General features: G+C 43.1%; 1 protein-coding gene and 6 non-coding genes across 7 annotated transcripts in view; all 7 read right to left on the reverse strand.

Moving 5' to 3' along the window:
* LOC135735099 (CMP-N-acetylneuraminate-beta-galactosamide-alpha-2,3-sialyltransferase 1-like) overlaps nucleotides 1-22,472 on the reverse strand; it is a 473,227-nt gene that overhangs the window by 110,496 nt on the left and 340,259 nt on the right. The window lies entirely within an intron of this gene.
* trnaq-cug (transfer RNA glutamine (anticodon CUG)) lies at nucleotides 18,763-18,834 on the reverse strand. The gene has a single exon. It is a non-coding gene; the product is annotated as a tRNA-Gln (tRNA).
* Nucleotides 18,942-19,014, reverse strand: trnaf-gaa (transfer RNA phenylalanine (anticodon GAA)). Its single transcript has one exon. It is a non-coding gene; the product is annotated as a tRNA-Phe (tRNA).
* Nucleotides 19,095-19,168, reverse strand: trnai-aau (transfer RNA isoleucine (anticodon AAU)). Its single transcript has one exon. It is a non-coding gene; the product is annotated as a tRNA-Ile (tRNA).
* trnap-agg (transfer RNA proline (anticodon AGG)) lies at nucleotides 20,659-20,730 on the reverse strand. The gene has a single exon. It is a non-coding gene; the product is annotated as a tRNA-Pro (tRNA).
* On the reverse strand, nucleotides 21,524-21,597 carry trnai-aau (transfer RNA isoleucine (anticodon AAU)). The gene has a single exon. It is a non-coding gene; the product is annotated as a tRNA-Ile (tRNA).
* On the reverse strand, nucleotides 21,675-21,746 carry trnap-ugg (transfer RNA proline (anticodon UGG)). The gene has a single exon. It is a non-coding gene; the product is annotated as a tRNA-Pro (tRNA).

Raw genomic sequence — 22,472 nt, forward strand, 5'->3', positions numbered from 1 at the left:
GCTGTGTGTAGTTAAAGAGATCGCCGGGTGATTGGACAACTGGAGTACATGAAGGAGTATTTGAAGAGCAGTTAAATCACAGTTGGACACGTTTTGTGTGTGCTGAGGAACGGAGCTGTGCTCGGTGATAGACATTGGTGGCTGTCTACTAGTGGTGGGTAGTGATGGCCAAATGAAGCGTTTCGAAGCATTATTGCTTTCCGATACAATTGTGCCGAAAATGGTTCATTACTCGAAGCTTCATTCAAACAGAAAATGCGCACTACCATCTGCTGGTGAAGTAAATGTAATGCAACAAAGCTGACAATGCGAGTATGCTAATGTATCCGCCCCATTTTGGCTGTCAGAGCTTTGACACTGTGTTGTTTCAAACCCTCATTAAAACATTGAGCCTGAGATGTGTTTGTGTGTGAATATTTAGCTGTAGGATACAGCACTCTACAACTTACTAACTGGACATTTATGCATTTAAAAATGTATTTATAATGTGGCAGAGGGCAACTGGACAGGGCTTGGATAATGTGGAGCAGGGTATTCATTAAATGTTGTGGTTTTTATTCAGAAATATAATTTTATACTAATTATAATACATGTTTATATTTTTAAAAAATTTAATAATATAGCCTAACGTTAGGCTATACATTTGGTGATGTGGGCGATTTTTTTTTTACAAATTCACCAGCTTCGGAGAATATTCTCTCGCATGAAACAGATGATCCTGGAGTACACAAAATTGTTTTAGAAAGCTTTTCTATGGTTTGGCTTCACTTGCGTGAAAAATAAAGCCGCCAAGTTTCAAACCTGTCAACGCCGGATTGGGCTGTCAAAGCATGTCGTGTGGTTCACTAGAGAAATGAACCAGTGTGTTTGCTTCAGACGTCGTATTTCACGTGACTAGTGACGTAACGATACAAGCTCCGAAACAGTGGTTCATTGCGAGGACTTTTCGAGTCCGAAGCAAGCATCGAAGCTTCGGTGTCAGACGTAACATCACTAGTGGTGGGCAGAGCGAGGCTTCGTGAAACACTGAAACAGTTGAATCAATTGTGCCGTATGTTTCGAGGCTTCGAAACATCAATCCGAAACCGCCTCCACAGTGACACCTAGCGGTCGTTTGCATGTCTTTACATGAAGCAGCATTGACAAGATTTTAGACGAGCGCTGACAAATTGTATCCCACATGTTGTTTGATTGATACACAAGTGATAGAATGGGAGAGTGGATAGTGCTCTCGACTCTCATTCGTAGATCTTTGGATCGAACCTGGGAAATGTATGTGCTACGTCATCATAATAAAATAGTTTTGTTGTTGTTTTAACATCTGTTTGACAACTACATGAGCTTTTAGGCTCACAATTGTCGATAACTATAGGCTATTCGGGTCTATTTAATGAAAAAAAAAATAGAATAGAGATATACCAAATAAATAATAAGAGATTCATAAAATATATCAAGCCATAATATGCCACATTGTTTACATATAAAGATCTTTATTCAAATATATAAATTGTTCTGTGTTGATAAACTCACCCAGCTACTTTTTTACATATAATTTCTCCAGCCTTTGAAAACATTCTCACACAAGGGACACTTGCTGGCATGCATTTTTTGTAAGTAGCCTAAGTGTTACATACCTATGAGGAAAATTTACTTCTTTTCAGTAATTTATAGTATTTGATCTTGCCAAAAACGCATCTATGAGGTATTGTCAGTTTTGTTTCCTACCCTGTCAGTTTAAGATTCGAAGCAGATTCGACAGGTACGCCACCTTTCGAAATACTTGTGAAATGCACCGCTTGGTGTTTCGAATCACTTCATCACGTGACATGGGTGTTTCGAATCACATTTCGGAGCAGTGTTTCGAAACATTTACGCTTCGGGATCTCGACACAGTGTCGAAACGTCAGTTTCGCGAGAGCCATCCCTACTGTCTACATTTTCTCCCTCCCTCTCTCTCTCTCTCTCTCTCTCTCTCTCTCCCTCGTTGTAGTTTGCGGTGGAAACGCTGGAGTTAAAGGAAGATCCTACGGGTAGAAGAAACATTGGTCTAAGTGGCAAAATTAAAGAAGTAAAGCAGGAAGGAAACCGACTTTGTGTTGCAACGTAAACAAAGGCAAACCGCTGTGAGTATCAACTCTGGTGTTGAGTGACTTGTACAAACTAACCTGTGTAATCGTTGGATACCTCCAGGAGAAGGAGGGCGGCCCTACCCCTGAAACAGCGTGGTGGGTGAGCTGCAGAAGCGTCTATCCAAACAGCCACAGCAACGAACTACCATTCCGGTCGTTTTCCATCGCCCTCATCCAGCCCAAACGGAGTGGAGGACGCAGGGCGTCTTTTGTTGTGTACACTGATAGTGTGGTGAGTGAGTCTTTGCAATTAGTAAACTTTTCACGTTGAAGTGGTGCTGTGTATTTGCTGTGGGTTGCTGTGTGTCTTGTCAGACGAAACCCCGCATCATCCATTTTTCACTGGGCAGAGGACGGAGAGGCTAACGACCTCAGAAATTACCAGCTATTATACGCAGTGTGCTGCTTGGAGCGTGCAGCGACGCAGATTGAGAGCTGTCAGCAAGTGTGAGTACAACATTAGAATTATTTGCATTGGAAACTTACCTGTGTCTGCCCCTGTCACAGAGTCAGAGGCGAAAGAGTTCCGCCGCCCCGTGGTCTCTACAAAGGGGCGCCCCTGTCCAGTATTCGATCGCCCTACGGGAAGCGAGGATAGGGCAGCGCTCGACCCGGTGAGGCGGTGTGTCATCTTCGCCCCTCTGCTGGACCTGTGTAGAGTTATACCTACCAAGAGAGCTGTAGACAGCAGAGCTGGTGAGAAATACCCCAAGTCCAAATTAACAGTGCTTTTGTGTCCCAGTAGTCATCTGTGGAGCAAAGGGAGAACGAGCGTGAACATTCAGAGAACAGACTGTGGAGAGCTATACCTACCAAGAGAGCTGTAAACAGCAGAGCTGGTGAGAAGTGCTCAAAGTCTAAAGTAACAGTGCTTTTGTGTCCCGGTAGTCACCTGTGGAGCAAAAGGGAGAACGAGAGTGAACATTCAGAGAACAGACTGTGGAGAGCTATACCTACCAAGAGAGCTGTAAACAGCAGAGCTGGTGAGAAATACCCCGAGTCCAGATTAACAGTGCTTTTGTGTCCCAGTAGTCATCTGTGGAGCAAAGGGAGAACGAGAGTGAACATTCAGAGAACAGACTGTGGAGAGCTATACCTACCAAGAGAGCTGTAAACAGCAGTCCAGGTGAGGAGCATCCAAAATCCAAGTAACAGTGCTTTGTGTCCCAGCGGCCACCTGTGGAGAACAAGGAGCAAGAGAGTGAACGTACGACGGAGAAACGTGAATGCACGCGGGGCGAAGACCCCCTGCCGAACAGGAGAAAGGTACGCAGATAGCGAAAAGTCCACTTACCAGCCACACTGTGTTGTACTCTGCCTCCAGGAAGGAAGAAGGAGGGCGCCACGGATAGCAGGGACCAGGCCGGAGCCTGACGTTTCCCCTCCCCCCCCGGCTTACGGTGGTCTGTACCCCCGTTGCCCTTCGTCCCTGCCTGCTCGTGGCTGCAGTCTCCCTGGAGGGAGGAGCCAGAGACTTATTAGTTTTAAATTCCCCTTTTCCCATTTCCCCAGTCCTTTTAAATATTTAAACTCAATAAAGATTGTTTTATATTTTACTTACCTGTTCTCGTGTTGTCTGGTCATTGGGTTGGCTTTGGGGACCTCCTCGAGGTGGAAGTTGAGAAGGGGCGTGGCTTCAGTCAAACATAGCCAGCCCCTGGGGGTGACATATACACCGAATAAAGTATATACTGTATATAATTTCTTGTATCCACGACAACCATGCAAGGATGCTTACTTCATTGCCACCCCTCGTAGTTCTCATGCCACCCCCTTGCCACCCCATAAATAATTTTCTAGACCCGCCCCTGTTTATGAGGTTTTACTTCCTAATAGAGAAAGAAATTAAACACCTCAATATTTGACATGGAAGAACAAACACAGATTAAACATAGTCATAGTCTTTTGAATAAAATTTTATTTAGTTTTAGTCATCTGAATTGATTTAGTTTTAGTCTAGTTTTATTCAACTAAATGCCATGAGATTTTAGTCGACAAAATCTACATTAAAATTTAATTTAAACCCATTTAATTTTAGTCTAGTGTCATTGTGTACTTGAATGTGCCACGCTGACAAATATGTAGCCTAACAGTTGTGATATAAGTCTTCTCATATAGGCCTATCCTAAAAAAGTTATAGGGCCCTATTTTAACGATCTGAAATGCAAGTGCAAAGCGCAAGTGACTTTGTGGGCCGATCTTGGGCGCTGTTGCTATTTTCCCGGCGGGAGAAATAACTCTTGCGCCAGGCGCAAATCAATAAGGGGTTGGTCTGAAGTAGGTTCATTATTCATAGGTGTGGTTTGGGCGTAACGTCAAATAAACCAATTAGAACGTCATCAAACATTCCCTTTAAACGCAAGTGCGCAAGTTCCATGGCGGGTCGCTATTATTATGACGGATTTACCAGGCGCACGCCAGGAGCGGTTTACAGCCGAGGAGACCGACGTTCTTGTAAGAGCAGTCAAAGACAGAGAAGTTGTTTTTTATGGGGATGGGAGAAACCCGCCCAAATAAGTCGCGGTTAAACAGGCGTGGGAGGAAATAGCCACAATTGTCTCATCAGCTGGCATCCCCAGGACGTTGCGCCGCAAGTGCTACAATGATGTCAGGAGACGAGGGAATCCCAAGCTTGCCAGCATAAATCGGGCACGCCGTGTAACGGGAGGAGGATCTGCCTATAAACAGGACCTGACGCCAGCAGAGGACATCGCTGAGTCCACCCTCACCACTGAAAGCCAAGAAACGCAAGCAGTCCAACCCCAAAGTACACTTACAAATCAAGTTCACATAAGGTTTCTTATGAAAACATTTTAATTATTATTTACATAAAATAAACGTAATACAGCCACAAAAAAAACGTATAAAAATATTTTATTCGTTATTTGCATGATAATAATTTAACGCAGCCACAAAAAATAAATAAAAACTATCACCACAATGCTCACGACAATGATTTCCCTTATCTCATGTGTTAATATTTTTTATTGAAACAATTTATAATTTGCAAAAATAACTGTTGCATCTGTGTAGGTTAGATAAGCAAAGTGTGTGCGCGTTGTGCTGGTGTCAAAATAAGCTCTTATCGATATTAGTACATATTAGTACATGCTTATTGCTGGTCTGCATAATCGTGGACCTGAACCCAGCTGAACACCTTTGTTATGAATTACAGGCTCTGAACAAAACACTCATCACCCAAACCCTTCAATGATTTGTTCACAGGGCCACAGTCATTTCAGCACAGAAAAAGTCCTTTCCAAAACTGTTGCAACATAGATGGAAACAAAATTATTTGACATGGTCTGTATGGTATAGCATTAATATTTGTATTGATTGGAGAAAGTGGAATAGATAAATATGTTAATTTACTATTAAAGCCAGTTCAGCATCTATGCCTATATTCATGGCGAGAACTGGTTATTGGCAAAGTCAGAAATGCAGGTTAGGTGAATTGGAGATGTCAAATTGCCCTTCCCTCGGTTTCTGTGTGTGTGTGTGTGTGTATAGATCAACGTGTGTGTTGTTTCTGGACTGTTTAAGGAAACCAAATAATGCAGTGCCCAGAGTAATTCCATGCTGACTCAAGGAGAACATGTAAACTCCACACAGAAAGGCCTCCTGACCCAGCCAGGGCTTGAACAGGGGACCTTCTTGCTGTGAGACAGCTGTGCTCTGTTTGGGGTGCCAACTGTGTCACCCCAAACATCTTTATTAGAAGGGGCACCCCAATACTTAGTGTAACTTGTAACGTCAAGTAACATCTTAGAAGCCATGTCTTTATCGCATTTTCCAAGTGTTGATTTTAGATTTTAGGAGAAAATTCCGATAAATCATCCGTAAACTAAATTGGACACCATGCATCACTAGCCTGGTTGTATATTTAAGTCTCATAGCTCCAGGCACCTCAGGGTACCTACCCAGGCCCAGTGGCCAGGATGATGTGCTTCTCCCGGCCAGGAGGGAGTAGGTCGAATAGCCTGGGTCATTTTTCGGGTTGAGTCAATTGTGTTGCTTGAAATTAACTCATCGCTTGTTAAAACAGCAAGCCCTCCGGTAGAAAGCTTAAAGGGTAGGGGGATCGTCTAGGGGTTAACAAACAAGGACCCCCTCGGACATGGTTTCGACCTGGAAAGGCCAAAAGCGGACGCGTCGCTGAGAGGTCTCTGACGTCCTTCGCAGGTTTCTCGTTGACATTACTTTCCTGCCAGGATTGCCATACACAGCGGTGTTGTGTGTTAAAGCTCATAGGGATCAGTCTAAAGAGGGCTCGTCCGGGATTTGAACCCGGGACCTCTCGCACCCTAAGTGAGAATCATACCCCTAGACCAGGGGTTCCCAAACTTTTTTTCTTGCACACCCCCTTCTATGTCCCAACCAGGTTGGCGCACCCCCAATCCCCATTTAAAAAAAATCCAAAAAAGCTTTATTTTCTCACCATAAATACTCATGTTTAATCATGCGCAAATAACCAAGGGACGGTTGCACTAGCCGGACGTTAAGAAGTTGGGTGTAATAGTCCTACGTCGGGCTTAGCTACGTCCAACATTGTGAAAAATATTTACGCCTATTGCACCATCTGAAACTACGCTCAGCGTAGATGATGCGCGCCCCCGTGTATGCGTTTAACCACTGTGATATTTAGACGCCATTCGAGTTTACTATGGTAAAAACGTACACTTACTGCCGTCAGCTAATAGATGACATATGAGAGGTTTCCTCATGTTTACCAGTGCGTCACGTGCAGACCCATCAAACACATTAACGAAAGCCTTTACGGTTCGCACAAAAGGTGTATAATAGTTTGCAGATTCATTATAACAGCTCAAGTTTCAAACAAAATTAAATGAAAGCTTTTAATAAGTTCTCTACAGTAAGTATTTATGTATTTTATTATATAATTCATTGGCGGTCTCTTTACCATGCATGAAAACACATTGCTCGCGTATCCTGTGCCCATGTCTCGTCACATTTCATTATTTCTATTTTTGCCATAAAAAGTCTCTCTCTCTTGGTCCCTCTCCTCCTTCGTGACTAACAACTTTATCATAAGACGTCCCACATGACAGTTTCCCTGATTTCAGTCAGTTAAGCATATTTATAATATATATGGAATGAATGAAACGAGTTGGCACGCATATAGCGGCTGCAGTGCATAACAGAAGAGCAGTGCGTAGAAAAAGACAGCAGCTGTCTTCTACGTTTCTATCAAAAACGAATAAATTATAGTTTTTTATTTAAAATAAAAGCGATTACAAAGGAAATGTTTACTGTTCATTTTTTTATTTATTTATAGTATGGAAAAATCCCACTTAAAGAAACAGACCGCCATTACATTTTTCCTCTCGCGCACCCCCTGGTGGCAGCTCGCGTACCCCTGGGGGTGCGCGTACCACACTTTGGGAATCCCTGCCCTAGACTAACGAGCCACTTGTTTGGTGCCAGCCCTGCCGCCCTCACAAACACTTTCCCACAACCTCGCAGCCACCTTTCAACAAGCCAAAGCAGTCAGGAGGCAGGGGTAAAGGGAATTAGCTCAACTCGTAGAGCGCTCGATGCGCAAAGGAAGGGGCCCAATCTTTGCGCCCCCGCACGCAAGCGAAAAAGACGCAAAAAGCGGGTATGCGGCGCCAAATTTCACCTGCAACAATATTCTGGATATTTTCCTCTGCGTTATGTTATGTTACAGTAGTTTTAGTTATATTTGAAACAAGTCACCCTCCGCGGGCTGGACTCGAACCCGTGGTCTGCGTGACGAAGTATCCAACAAATCCTTACAAAAAATGTACTGTAGTAAAACCATGGTTACCACAAAATAAACATGGTTTTGCTAATAGTAAACAATACACCAAAAAGCATGGTTTCTACGCTTTTACAAAAAAAAACCATGGTTAATTTAACCGCGCAACTATTTAGTTATCTATATGGCATGTCATTATATTGATTGATATTTATTATTTTGTGTCTATTATTTTTTTTAAAGAACATTACCTGTTTATATAAAAATGAATAAAAACCATACTACACTTTTACCACAAAAATATGGTTAATTTAACTATGCCTATTATCTATGATCATTATATTGGTTGATATTAATAATTTTGTGTATATTATTATTTAAAAGAACATTACCTGTTTATGTTTATATAAAAATTTATAAAAAGCATGGTTACTACACTTTTACCACAAAAAACATGGTTCATTTAACTGTGCCTCTTTTAGTTATGTACTATGACATATCATTATATTGATTGATATTCATTATTTTGTGTATATTATTTTGTATAAAATATTACGTGTTTATAAGGTAATGAAAGTAAGGTAAATTTGTATGTTTTTTATGTTTATATAAAAATGTTTTTTTAAAGACGTGTTTTTGTGTGGCATATGATTTGATTGATATGATTTTTCGGATTTATTTATCAGATCCACAGACACTTCAGATGTAAATTTTTTTATTAAAATAAATACACACAAATATTGAAATGATCACACACACACACGCACAAATATGTACAATATATACAGGAAAGATGTTATTTATTGAGGTGGTGGAGTTTGACATCTTTCTTGCTGGCGCTGCTCTGCCAACCATTCCTCTAAAGATTTGCCATTTGAGGCACGCAAACAAAATGTGGCATTACCATATCGGCTATGTCCAAACTCTTTCGTTTTGGGCTGCCCACATTTGCTGCACGTGTTAAAAGTAACCCCTCGCACATACTTCCTCTTCTGGACACCACTTTCATTCTCCACAGCCCGTCGGCGCCTGTTCCTTTGGGTGTAACGGGACACAGGAGCAGCAGACGCCGGAGCAGGGGGAGCTGGGACTGCACTGGATGTCGAAGCACCAGAAGGTGGAATCACCACTGACACAGACACTGTGCCAAACGATAACCCCGGTGCTAAAATGTGCTGCATAACTCCTGATGCTGTGGGGGCAGGTGCGATGGGTGCTAAAATGGGCTGCACAACTCCTGATGCTGTGGAGGCAGGTGCGATGCGAAACTCCCTGGTGGCAGCAGCTGGCTTTCGACCTGGTCGCAGAAGAGGAGCCTGTCCTCCACGATTTGGTGGAAGGAAAAATTGATGTTTTGGGCCTGATGTTGATGGTACTTCATTAAATTTTTCCCTTGGTGGAGGCAGGTGTGTATCAGCCACAGCAATTGGGTTAGATGGAGTCAGACCCTGACCGAGGACGCCCATTTCCAGTCTATTCTTCCACTTACGAAACCTGAAAAAAGAAATTTTTATTATATATATGTGTGTAAGTATTCAGTTAATTTGAAGCGAATGATGTGCCTTGCTTACCACTGAATGAGTGTCCTATGGTTTATCTCAAACAGCTGGATCGTTGTTTCATCCATCAGGGTTGGATTGTTAACCACCAACTCTCGGATGTGGTGGTAATCTGAAATAACTTTAGACCACCTGGGGATGCAAACTCCATCTTTCTTGGTTGACGACTTGTGTAAAGCACAAAGCTTCATACAAATGGTGTTAACCAAGCGGTTGGCATCGGGCCACTGCGCTGGACCCCCAGGATGTCCAATCAGACACCGTTTTACACTCTCCACACCTGGTGTGACTCCAGACCGCTTCGGTGCCTTATAGCGCCCATGTGTCAGCTGAGGCTGATGTCGAGGCTGATAGTTGACCCGCTGTTTGTCGAAATCTAGGAGAGCTTTCCACAGCTGGATGGCCTCTGTCACCTGCTGGTCAGTAAGGTAAGGAGCCTCACGAAGACCCACCAGGAAACCAGCCAAATCCAGGACCTTGTCCCACCCAGCGATGCCATCGGGTCCAATGACTGCTCCCTAGTAAATGCAGATTTATGTGAATTTATGTGGAGTAAAACGAGATTAATTAGTTTTTTTTTCAATTGCTATCAAGCATTGTTTTAGGTCAATACTAAGAGGGCATTTAAAAACTGTACACAGTCAAAACCTGTCAAAGCAGGAACAAGCAACTAACCCAACAGGGTTGGACGTCTTATTAATGTCACAGTGCGGTAAAGAGGTTAATGTGATCCATCAGTTCAATGCATTCAATATCCACATCTTTCAAAATTCTTCTGTCATTTATGCTTTATTACTTGCAAAACACAATGGGCCCTATTTTAACGATCTAAGCGCATTGTCTAAAGCGCACAGCGCAACGTCTAAATGGGCGTGTCCGAATCACTTTTGCTAATTTAACGACGGGAAAAATTGTTTTTGCGCCGAGCGCATGGTCGAAAAGGGTAGGTCCTTTTGTAATGGGAGTATTTTGGGCGTAACGTGCAGTAAACCAATGAGAGTCACAGCTCTCATCCCCTTTAAAAGCAAGTTGCGCTGGCGCTATGTCTAATCCCTATTTAAATGACGGACTTTGTAAACTGAAAAACTAAGCGGAGGAAGACGATCCCCAGTTTAAGATTAATGTTAAATAATTGTGTTGTTTTTCACTTGTATTGAAATTGTTATTTTTTATTAAAACCTTTAAAACCCGTTTTCTTTTAGTCATGGAAGTAAAAAGCAGGCTTGTAATTGCTTTAAATGTATGGCTATCCAATATCATCAAAACATAATTTACAAGTATGTAAGAAAAGGTTTGTACTCTAAAAATACTTTATTTGTAACAAACAGGAGATAAAGAAATTACAAACGGCTCTCCTCACGTTTCAGCACTTTGGACAGCGTTTTTTTTAGCAAAGAGTTTTTTAAGCATTACTTACAAATGTTTCTCATCTCACCATATCCACAGGTACATTATATACAATAAATCCGTGAGGTAGCATTAAAAAAAACATTTAAAAACAGACGCATTTGTTCAAAGCAAAGCATTTATTTACTTACCAGGCTGGTGAAGCAGCTCTTTGCGCCTTAACGTCTCATAATCAGTCCTCATTTATAAATATGTCCAAGAGACTCAATAATAATCTTTTACATTCAATCCTTTAATCTTTCATATTTAAAAGCATTTTTGTGCTGCTGCGCATTCATGTAGCCTACTTTGTGATAAGCAAACCCGCGTTGTCCTCCCGTTTATAGGCGCATTTTACTAATGCGCTCTTTAAATAACATAAAACACATTGCGCCATTGACTTTAGACTTTAGACCAGGTTTTTGTTGGTCAATGGCGTAGTCTATTTTAGTTGCCTCAAAATAGCAACGCGCCAACAATGCGCCTGAACACACCTCATTTTCAGACCAGAACGCCCATGGGCGCAAAAGGGGGCGCAAATGCATTTGCTATTTAAACAACGCGGCGCTAAACGTGAAAATTAGGGTGGAAACTAGCGAAAGACACTTGCGTCGCGCATTGCGCTGCATTGCGCCGGGTGTAAGATAGAGCCCAATGTATTATGTATACTATGTACATTTCTCAAATGCTAACACACTGCTTTTGAAATTGTTATAAACATTTTTAAAAGAATGATGGCAAATTCCATGCATTTCTCCAGTAATTGTTTTAAAAATATAGAGAATTGTAGCAGAAAATGAAATAGTAATCATTCTAAGCTAATTGCAGTTTTACTTGAAAGCCAACCCATGTGTTCTGCTCTAGTCTCATTACCATGATTTACAGTATTAAAAGGGGATATCTTGGAACTTATTTAGCAATTTTGCAATAGCGATCAAAAAGACAGGTTGGTAAGGAAAGTAGATTGGTTCAGAGAGGGAGAGTATGTGGAGGAATGCTTGTTAGCAATTAAAAAAAAGACCTTAAAGTGTCTTACCTGAGCCTCGTCGGAAATACTGCTTCCAGTGTCAGATGGCTGTGACAGCACTGAATGGGCAGGGGCAAGATGCTGTCGTTCTCCACCAGGAGATGATGATGTGGACGGCTCAGCCAGTAACACATCAGCCATCGATGCTGGGGACTGATGCAAAGGCAAAGATGAGGGGCTGTTTTCAAGATCACGGCAAGGGTCATCCTCATACAGCACTGGAACTGTGATGTCCTCCATGATCTCTTCCTCAAACCCCTCATCTTGCAGGTCCTGATCATCAACTTCCTCCACCAGCCTGTCTTCCTCCTCTGGGTTCTGGAGCACTGGAGTAAGTGTTTTGCCAGTCTGGCTGTAAAGGTACTCCATTCCCAGCAATTCACCTACAAGAATAAAAAAAGTTAGTCATTTGTCTAGTACATTAGTACACTAAATATATAACTTAGTAGAATATTACAAAAGAACAAGTTATTGAATTTCTTGCCTGTATATGCTCCAGGAGGGCGATAGCGCTCATCCCAGGGCTTTCCGAAGACAGTTCGGGAAAGCTTGTCCACAGCCTCTTTCATGGCACTGCCATATGTCCGGATGGAGGACGCTCCTTTTATGGCATCTTCCATCCTGTCATCATTCCAGCGCATTAAGCCCTCAAGAAGATAAGCCTGAAAATGTGCATCACTGGCACTGGTTCCTAAAAGTCAGATAAACAAAAATGGTTTTATGTGTCACACATGTTCAAGATATGTGCTGCACATGAGGTGCTATGTAATTACATAAACAATTATTGGTATTATAACCAGAGTTACTAGTGACTGGTAAGACAGCTTTGTCAATGCTTATGACATCAGAAAAGACCTGTAATATTACTGTAGAGTGTGACATTTATTAATGTGACATTACTTTAAAGAAATATTTTTAATCCATATGTATGTAATACCTGGAATAAAACGGTTTAGGTGGAGGTGGAATGATTCCAAAGAGGTAGAGCCACGGGCACATCTGTAGCAGCACAGTTCCACACCGCCTTTCTTCAGTGTCCCTGTCTTCGTGTAGAGGGGAAAATTCTCAGGGTCTTGGATACACTGTACGTGCTTACGCTGTTCTTTCCAAATCTGCTGGATCCGTTCATGGTCCAGCAGAGGAACTCCCAGAGTGTCTTTACCACTCGCACTGTCAAACAGATCAACCAGAGATCCAATCAATCTGGTGGTCTCCTCCACACCCCTGGTCCTCCTCCGGCAGTGCAGTGCCAACTCTCTCCGGGTAATGCGGGCACTCAGCGCCTTTCCTGAGATGTGGCCAGCCTTCTTTGCTGCCAGCTCACCCTCCTTTGCACGGTGAAGAGCAGCCACATCATCTGGATCCCACTCAAAGATGCACATGGACAGACGTGCCATGAAGATCCCATAGAGCGGATGAGCCTCTGTCGTGACACCTGCAGCAAATCGCCGCATGAAATGCCAGATGTCAAGGCGCACTTCAAGCTCATCCCACTCCGAAAACATGACATTCACCTGAGACTTGCCATGAAGACTGCAGCAATCTCTGTCCACGTACATCACTTTCGGGGCTGCATCTCCTGCCTCTCGGTAGCGTTTCATTAGGCCAACTGCCATAGGGTGCAGTCCATGTCCCTCTGCGGCTGTCAGCACAGAGACAAGGACTTGGCCATGTACGTTTCCTACATTTGTGCACCAGGCAGCTGTTCCTGCAGCAGCACCGGCAAGTTTCTTTGTGACCTATTGCAAAAAATAAAATAATTAAAAACTGTGTACACACACATATCCATATGGCAAATTTCTGGATACAGGGATGTGTTACCTTCTTTGTGGAGTCCATCTTCAGAACACAGCCCAAGACAGATGTAATTTTGGCTTTGACCTCGTGCAGTCGCCCCAGAACATCCCTGGCGTACACGGCTAACAGCCACTTAGGTTTAGGTAGGGCAGGTAAAGAGGGAGGCTCCGCAAACACAGGTGGTTGCACAAGGAAGGACCTTGTAAATGGTTCACAGGCAGTCAGGTACTGAAGGACACGCTGTGTCCATGCCTCACTGTGTTGTTCCATGAGCTTCTTGTACAGCTGTGTCACGCTGTTGCCCTGTGTCCTCTCCCTCATCATCCTCAGCACCCGGTTGTCACATGAGTATCTAAAAAACAACAGTATAATCATGCAAATGCTTTGTTTGGTAAAAAAAAAAATCACAAATTAAAGTGCCTAATAATGAATGATTGTCATTATGAATTACCTGTATGTCAGCAAAGCTGGAAACTGACTGCGGTGGCCCATATCCAGTTGCCCCAAAATGTCCTCGGACCAGGCGGGATATTTCTTTTTGCAGCGTTTGCACTCCAGATACTCAGTGGCAAGATCATACCAACCGTCGATGTCCAAGACTTTGCGCACGGTACGGTAAAGTCCTGCGGCTGTTAGTTTGTGCTTATCACAGTCTGGTCGAACACAGACAAGAGGAACTCGCCACATCTTGAGCGGCATCCATAAGAAAAGGGGCCGACAGAAGAAGAGGTCAGGTGAGGCGGGCGGCTGAGTGTGAATTAAAGGGACCTGAGGAGGATACCACCAAAGCTTCAGTTGGGACACTAGTTCTGGCTTGCCGGTTCGCGGGTTGGCCTTAAATAGTGTGTTCCGTATCCACTCATGCTGGAAAGGTGGAAGATGATCTTTCCAGTGAACTGGAAGCTCAGCTGGTGGTGAATGATGTGGAAGACCTGGTGCTTTTGCTGTTTCCGCTGATGGAGACGGACCAGAACAGGTCTCTGAGTGAATTAAAACAAAAACAATATAAGGATGAATGTTGCATTTCATAGTAAAATACCACAAAGCAGCCCACAAACAGTCAGCGAAGCAGAATTTTGGACAAGTATTAATAATTATTAGGATTAGATTTAGGAATAACAGTGAGGAAAATGGTACTAGTGTTAAGAAGCAAAGAACCCAGTGTACACTTTATTAATGTAAGATCCCAGCAAGCAATTTTGGCTAAAATAAGGCAGAATTTGGGCTGCTCATGAAAGTCTAACAGATGTCTAACCATAGCACACAAATAGATGATACATATAAAAGAAATGAAAGCAAACACCTTGAACACCTGTTGACTTTGCTTACATAATGGAATATCATACATCTCAAAGTTATTTAGGCAAGAACAGCATGAAAATGTATTCAAGGTTATTTTAGGGTAGAAGTGGATAAATCATAGCTGGACTACATTGGGTTTCGGTTTTTGCTTGCTGGGATAAAATGTTGATGTGTAAATTAGATAGAATGGAGCAAGGATATGAGGCGTGGTGAATTTAGTATAAATGAATGATGCCCACAGACATGAAGCATGCACACAGACACATTAAGGAAAAGATGTTCCTCTAATAATTACAACAATGATCCCAACCATCCTGTCTGCTTAGGTGGAGCTAAAGAGTGAGTGAGAAGTGCAAGCGGTGTGAAGAAGTTATGCAGTGATTGTTTAACAACGGGTACGTTCGGAAACCCAAATACACTGACACCTTTAAACATCCTTACGGTTTCGAAGAAATGCGCTCAAAGCATAATCCAGCTTGAGGCAAGATGTGACATAATTCTGTATTGTAAACAAAAAATTGTTAAAAATGTTGATTATTTAAAAAAAAAAAATGCTTCTGCTTTTGCATTTTCACAAAAACATTCTTATAATATTTGCATCTGTGTCATATGCCACACCTGTATTTATCTGTGCTTCACATTGTGATGCAGCAAATACCAGTTCCTCATCATCATCTTCAGCAGTGGAAACGGAAGTGCCTGGAGCAGAAATAATAATAAAACTGTTATTATGTTATGTTGTTCACCGTAAACTTATGAGACAAATTTATGTAAGATGGTGCTTACCAGTAGTGAAAAGCTGCCTTCGGGTCAAATGTGTGGCTGGGGGTTCTGCTGCTGGAGGAGGTAAAGTGGACTGCAGTAATGGATCTGGAAACAAAAAACAAATTTGCCATAATGATACATAAATACATGTAAAACCGCTGTAAGGAAAATTCTATATTCACACAGTCCTACTCACAGTGTTTCACTGGTGACATGAGTTTTCTCGCCAGGTGAGAAGGAGACAAATGTTTGCCACGCATCAACAGCGCTTTCACAGTGGCGCTCTGCTGTACACCAGTTTGGATGGCTGCGGGTGAAGGTGCAGAGACACTGGAGGTTGCACGTGGACGTACAGAGGCACTGGAGGTTGCAGGTGGAGGAACAGAAGCACTGGGGGTTGCAGGTGGAGGTGCAGAGGCACTGGAGGTTGCACGTGGACGTACAGAGGAACTGGAGGTTGCAGGTGGAGGTGCAGAGGCACTGGAGGTTGCAACTTGAGGTTCAGGCTGGCATACACGGGTGCCCACAGCAGACGCCTGTCTTGTCAAGACATACGTCTTGAAAATGGCCATGTTGGTGTTGGGGTTGGCATTTGCCTTTACCAGGTACCTGATGAGGGCTTGGGCCTGCTTGCTCTGGTCCTCATAAACTTCCTTCATGGACCGGCCCTGGAAGTCACCAAACTCCACCATCAAGCAGCCTTGGTCTCCAGTTGCATGGGCTTCTGCTTGCATTTCCTGCTTTCTCTTATACTTCTCCGCTTCTTCTGCCATCTCTCTAATAAGAGAAGTATACTGCAGGTACAGCTGTTTGTTTTCTGACAGCGGGGTTGGATGGGCTTTCTCACTGGAACTGCTAAGCACCAAATACACTGCATACCCCAGAGAGTTTTCCAGGAGCCATCTAAATCGCTGGCCCTGGTACTTCCCAAACTGAAGTTTGCAGTGGGCCAGTACTAAAAACTGGTCACTGGGGTCTCCACCATTTGTGCTGACAAAAGATCTAGCCTCTGCCAGCACCTCCTCTTTACTTTTGGCCCTTCCGGACTCAAGCTTTTCTAGGCGCTTTGCCTCTGCTGATGGTGCCATGAGGAGTCGGCTTGATGTTGCCGATTGCCGTTGAAAAACCGGATACGCATACATTTTCTGAAATGAAAATTAGAAAGAGACTATTACCTCTAGCAATCTGACGTTAAGTGTGTAATGGTAATTTAATAAGCTACATGTAAACCATATTACTGTGGTAATAAATATGGCTATGACCATAAACTGGCTTGCTGATGAGTTTTCTAAAGGGGAAGGAATCTCGGATACCGTATATAAAATATGTCAATATAAGTCAAATATTAAGTCTGAAATTTACTTCTATTTCCAAAGCTGTCGTCTTAAACATCACCATTCTAGGGGCCTAGAGAATCTAAAAAACAAGCCTTGTGCATGATAGAGAATAATACTAAGTAATTTAAAGTTGGTTTGATACCTTTAGGCAAAACAGTTTTGTAGTTTATGTGTTTATGCATATCTGACGTACGTTACTGCATTAAAGTTGATTTTATATTTTATATTCATTTAAATAATAATAATTCGTTTGACTCTAGCATTTGCTGTTTTTATTTAATCAATTAAATAATTTATCAATACGACCCAATGGCAGAAGGATGACAATTTTTTCCTAATAATATCCTTTCATAGCACATAAAAGACATATTACCCCAAAAGGGTCCTTGCGCTATGAAATGGATATTTTTAGGAACGTTTATCTTTCATCCTCCTGTCATGAGGATATTGTTACATATCATTTATGAAACCACAGTTATCTCATTGTTTTGGACTGAAATCCGAGAGTTAAACTTTAATGAGTATGAAGCCGAATGTCTAATGAATGTCATGACATTTGCAAACGTTAAACTAACGTGAACTTAACAACCGTGTTAAACTGCACAGAAAAAAAACATGTCCAATGCATGCTAGACAGCTATATAGGCTAGTTTAATTTTCCAAACATATACACATTATATTAACAAATAATGACCGATATCTAATAACGAAGTAAACAAGACTTACCTATCGCTAACTCAAAGATGATAATAATAGCTGCCGGTGATTGGTTAAAAGTTTACCTCAGGAGAGAAACGCAATTGGTCAAAAGTGAGCCACAGGAGAGGAACGCGCAATTGGTCCAAAGTAAGCCATGGGAGTGAAACGCGATTGGTCAAAAGTAAGCCACAGAAGAGAAACGTGATTCGTCAAAAGTAAGCCACAGGGAGAAACGTGATTGGTCAAAAGTAAGCCACAGGAAGAAACGTGATTGGTCAAAAGTAAGCCACAGGAAGAAACGTGATTGGCTTATGCGGGCTTACTTTGGCTCACTCGGTGGGAAGCAGTAGGCGCAAGCGAGAGGTAGCGGGATCGATGCCCGCATTCTACACGTGATTGTGGTTTGTTGTGAATTGCACTGATGTTACAGACCGTAAGCGTGAAGCTTTACATTGGGTCCTGCTCTTACGTTTTGCCTCAAAAAGCCAACAGGTCCCAGTGTCGGTCCTCAGTATGACACCTGAGCACACACATGAACATCTCCTATACGGATGTTATTTCTCAAAGCCACATGGAGCAGGAGCTTTACATTCCTAGAGCATTTTGTTGCGATTTAAAATTGGAATAATTTTTTTCAATGTTCATTTGTCTTCCTGTCATTGCTGGTAAGTCTTTTAAATACATTTCACTGTCAGATTGTACACATAAACTGTGTGTTTCCTTTGGCCTGTACACATGAGCTGCGTGTTTCTTTTGTCCTAAACGTCAATGCATTTGTCATTTATCCTAAGTTTTCGTACATGTTTAATTTGCTTCCTTGTAATTTCCGTAGGTTTGCTGAAATTTGCCGACTTGTGCGTTGTTGGCCCATCGCCAGGGAGAACTGGAAAAGTGCTCAATGTTGCTTGAATTAACTAATTTTTTGTCTACATCCTGAGTGCTCTGGTAGAAATGCTTAAAGGGCGTGGGGATTGTTTTGGGGTAAGAAACACTGTTCCCTTGGATACCCAAAAAGTGTTACAGGTCCCACCGAGATTTGAACTCGGATCGCTGGATTCAGAGTCCAGAGTGCTAACCGTTACACCATGGAACCACTCTTTGCCTGAGCGCCTGACCGACTGCGTCACAGAGAAAAGGACACTCGGACAGGGACCGTCAGCAAAACCACAGCAAGCCAAACTGACAGGAAACGGCCCGCAATGCCGAAACCCGGGATCGAACCAGGGACCTTTAGATCTTCAGTCTAACGCTCTCCCAACTGAGCTATTTCGGCAAGACACATTGGTCAGGCAGGAATTTTCATGACAAATTACAGCAATATAGCAGTCAGCAATAGAATGTAGAGAAAAGCCTTGGCCCGTACGGGGGTCGAACCCGCGACCTTGGCGTTATTAGCACCACGCTCTAACCAACTGAGCTAACCGGCCATGGAGCAGCAATGGTTCTGCCAAGACTGACATGAATTTTCCACAGTGTAGCAGCATCAAGAAACAAAGCTATATACGGGCTCGTCCGGGACCTCTCGCACCCAAAGCGAGAATCATACCCCTAGACCAACGAGCCAAGCCTTGCTTCCTTTTTGCCATGCCACTGGGAAACATGTGACCACAACGCAGTCACCAGCTTCCTCAAGCAGTTCCTGGGGATGGGCCTGTTGGGTCCTGCTCCTCTGTTTAGCCACAATGAGCCCTAGTGTTGGGCTGGTGTCAAAATAAGCTCTTACCGATATTAGTACATGCTTATTTCTTAATATTTGAAATGGTGTGAGAGAAGTCGACTGGTCTGCATAATCGTGGACCTGAACCCAGCTGAACACCTTTGTTATGAATTACAGGCTCTGAACAAAACACTCATCACCCAAACCCTTCAATGATTTGTTCACAGGGCCACAGTCATTTCAGCACAGAAAAAGTCCTTTCCAAAACTGTTGCAACATAAATGGAAACAAAATTATTTGACATGGTCTGTATGGTATAGCATTTATATTTGTATTGATTGGAGAAAGTGGAATAGATAAATATGTTAATTTACTATTAAAACCAGTTCAGCATCTATGGCTATATTCATGGTGAGAACTGGTTATTGGCAAAGTCAGAAATGCACGTTAGGTGAATTGGAGATGTCAAATTGCCCTTCCCTCGGTTTCTGTGTGTGTGTATAGATCAACGTGTGTGTTGTTTCTGGACTGTTTAAGGACACCAAATAATGCAGTGCCCAGAGTAATTCCACGCTGACTCAAGGAGAACATGTAAACTCCACACAGAAAGGCCTCCTGACCCAGCCAGGGCTTGAACAGGGGACCTTCTTGCTGTGAGACAGCTGTGCTCTGTTTGGGGTGCCAACTGTGTCACCCCAAACATCTTTATTAGAAGGGGCATCCCAATACTTAGTGTAAGTTGTAACGTCAAGTAACATCTTAGAAGCCATGTCTTTATCGCATTTTCCAAGTGTTGATTTTAGATTTTAGGAGAAAATTCCGATAAATCATCCGTAAACTAAATTGGACACCATGCATCACTAGCCTGGTTGTATATTTAAGTCTCATAGCTCCAGGCACCTCAGGGTACCTACCCAGGCCCAGTGGCCAGGATGATGTGCTTCTCCCGGCCAGGAGGGAGTAGGTCGAATAGCCTGGGTCATTTTTCGGGTTGAGTCAATTGTGTTGCTTGAAATTAACTCATCGCTTGTTAAAACAGCAAGCCCTCCGGTAGAAAGCTTAAAGGGTAGGGGGATCGTCTAGGGGTTAACAAACAAGGACCCCCTCGGACATGGTTTCGACCTGGAAAGGCCAAAGGCGGACGCGTCGCTGAGAGGTCTCTGACGTCCTTTGCAGGTTTCTCGTTGACATTACTTTCCTGCCAGGATTGCCATACACAGCGGTGTTGTGTGTTAAAGCTCATAGGGATCAGTCTAAAGAGGGCTCGTCCGGGATTTGAACCGGGGATCTCTCGCACCCTAAGCGAGAATCATACCCCTAGACCAACGAGCCACTTGTTTGGTGCCAGCCCTGCCGCCCTCACAAACACTTTCCCACAACGTCGCAGCCACCTTTCAACAAGCCAAAGCAGTCAAGAGCCAGGGGTAAGGGGAAGTAGCTCAAATGGTAGAGCGCTCGCTTAGCATGCGAGAGGTAGCGGGATCGATGCCCGCATTCTCCACGTGATTGTGGTTTGTTGTGAATTGCACTGATGTTACAGACCGTAAGCGTGAAGCTTTACATTGGGTCCTGCTCTTACGTTTTGCCTCAAAAAGCCAACAGGTCCCAGTGTCGGTCCTCAGTATGACACCTGAGCACACACATGAACGTCTCCTATACGGATGTTATTTCTCAAAGCAACATGGAGCAGGAGCTTTACATTCCTAGAGCATTTTGTTGCGATATAAAATTGGAATCATTTTTTTCAATGTTCATTTGTCTTCCTGTCATTGCTGGTAAGTCTTTTAAATACATTTCACTGACAGATTGTACACATGAGCTGTGTGTTTCCTTTGGCCTGTACACATGAGCTGCGTGTTTCTTTTGTCCTAAACGTCAATGCATTTTTCATTTATCCTAAGTTTTCGTACATGTTTAATTTGCTTCCTTGTAATTTCCTTAGGTTTGCTGAAATTTGGCGACTTGTGCATTGTTGGCCCATCGCCAGGGAGAACTGATCTTCACTGATCTTCAGTCTAACGCTCTCCCAACTGAGCTATTTCGGCAAGACAGGTTGGTCAGGCAGGAATTTTCATGACAAATCACAGCAATATAGCAGTCTGCAATAGAATGTAGAGAAAAGCCGTGGCCCGTACGGGGGTCGAACCCGCGACCTTGGCGTTATTAGCACCACGCTCTAACCAACTGAGCTAACCGGCCATGGAGCACCAATGATTCTGCCAAGACTGACATGAATTTTCCACAGTGTAGCAGCATCAAGAAACAAAGCTATATACGGGCTCGTCCGAGATTTGAACCCGGGACCTCTCGCACCCAAAGCGAGAATCATACCCCTAGACCAACGAGCCAAGCCTTGCTTCCTTTTTGCCATGCCACTGGGAAACATGTGACAACAACGCAGTCACCAGCTTCCTCAAGCAGTTCCTGGGGATGGGCCTGTTGGGTCCTGCTCCTCTGTTTAGCCACAATGAGCCCTAGTGTTGGGCTGGTGTCAAAATAAGCTCTTATCGATATTAGTACATGCTTATTTCTTAATATTTGAAATGGTGTGAGAGAAGTCGACTGGTCTGCATAATCGTGGACCTGAACCCAGCTGAACACCTTTGTTATGAATTACAGGCTCTGAACAAAACACTCATCACCCAAACCCTTCAATGATTTGTTCACAGGGCCACAGTCATTTCAGCACAGAAAAAGTCCTTTCCAAAACTGTTGCAACATAAATGGAAACAAAATTATTTGACATGGTCTGTATGGTATAGCATTTATATTTGTATTGATTGGAGAAAGTGGAATAGATAAATATGTTAATTTACTATTAAAACCAGTTCAGCATCTATGGCTATATTCATGGTGAGAACTGGTTATTGGCAAAGTCAGAAATGCACGTTAGGTGAATTGGAGATGTCAAATTGCCCTTCCCTCGGTTTCTGTGTGTGTGTATAGATCAACGTGTGTGTTGTTTCTGGACTGTTTAAGGACACCAAATAATGCAGTGCCCAGAGTAATTCCATGCTGACTCAAGGAGAACATGTAAACTCCACACAGAAAGGCCTCCTGACCCAGCCAGGGCT

Source organism: Paramisgurnus dabryanus, chromosome 19, assembly GCF_030506205.2.
Source record: "Paramisgurnus dabryanus chromosome 19, PD_genome_1.1, whole genome shotgun sequence".
Lineage (NCBI taxonomy): Eukaryota > Metazoa > Chordata > Actinopteri > Cypriniformes > Cobitidae > Paramisgurnus > Paramisgurnus dabryanus.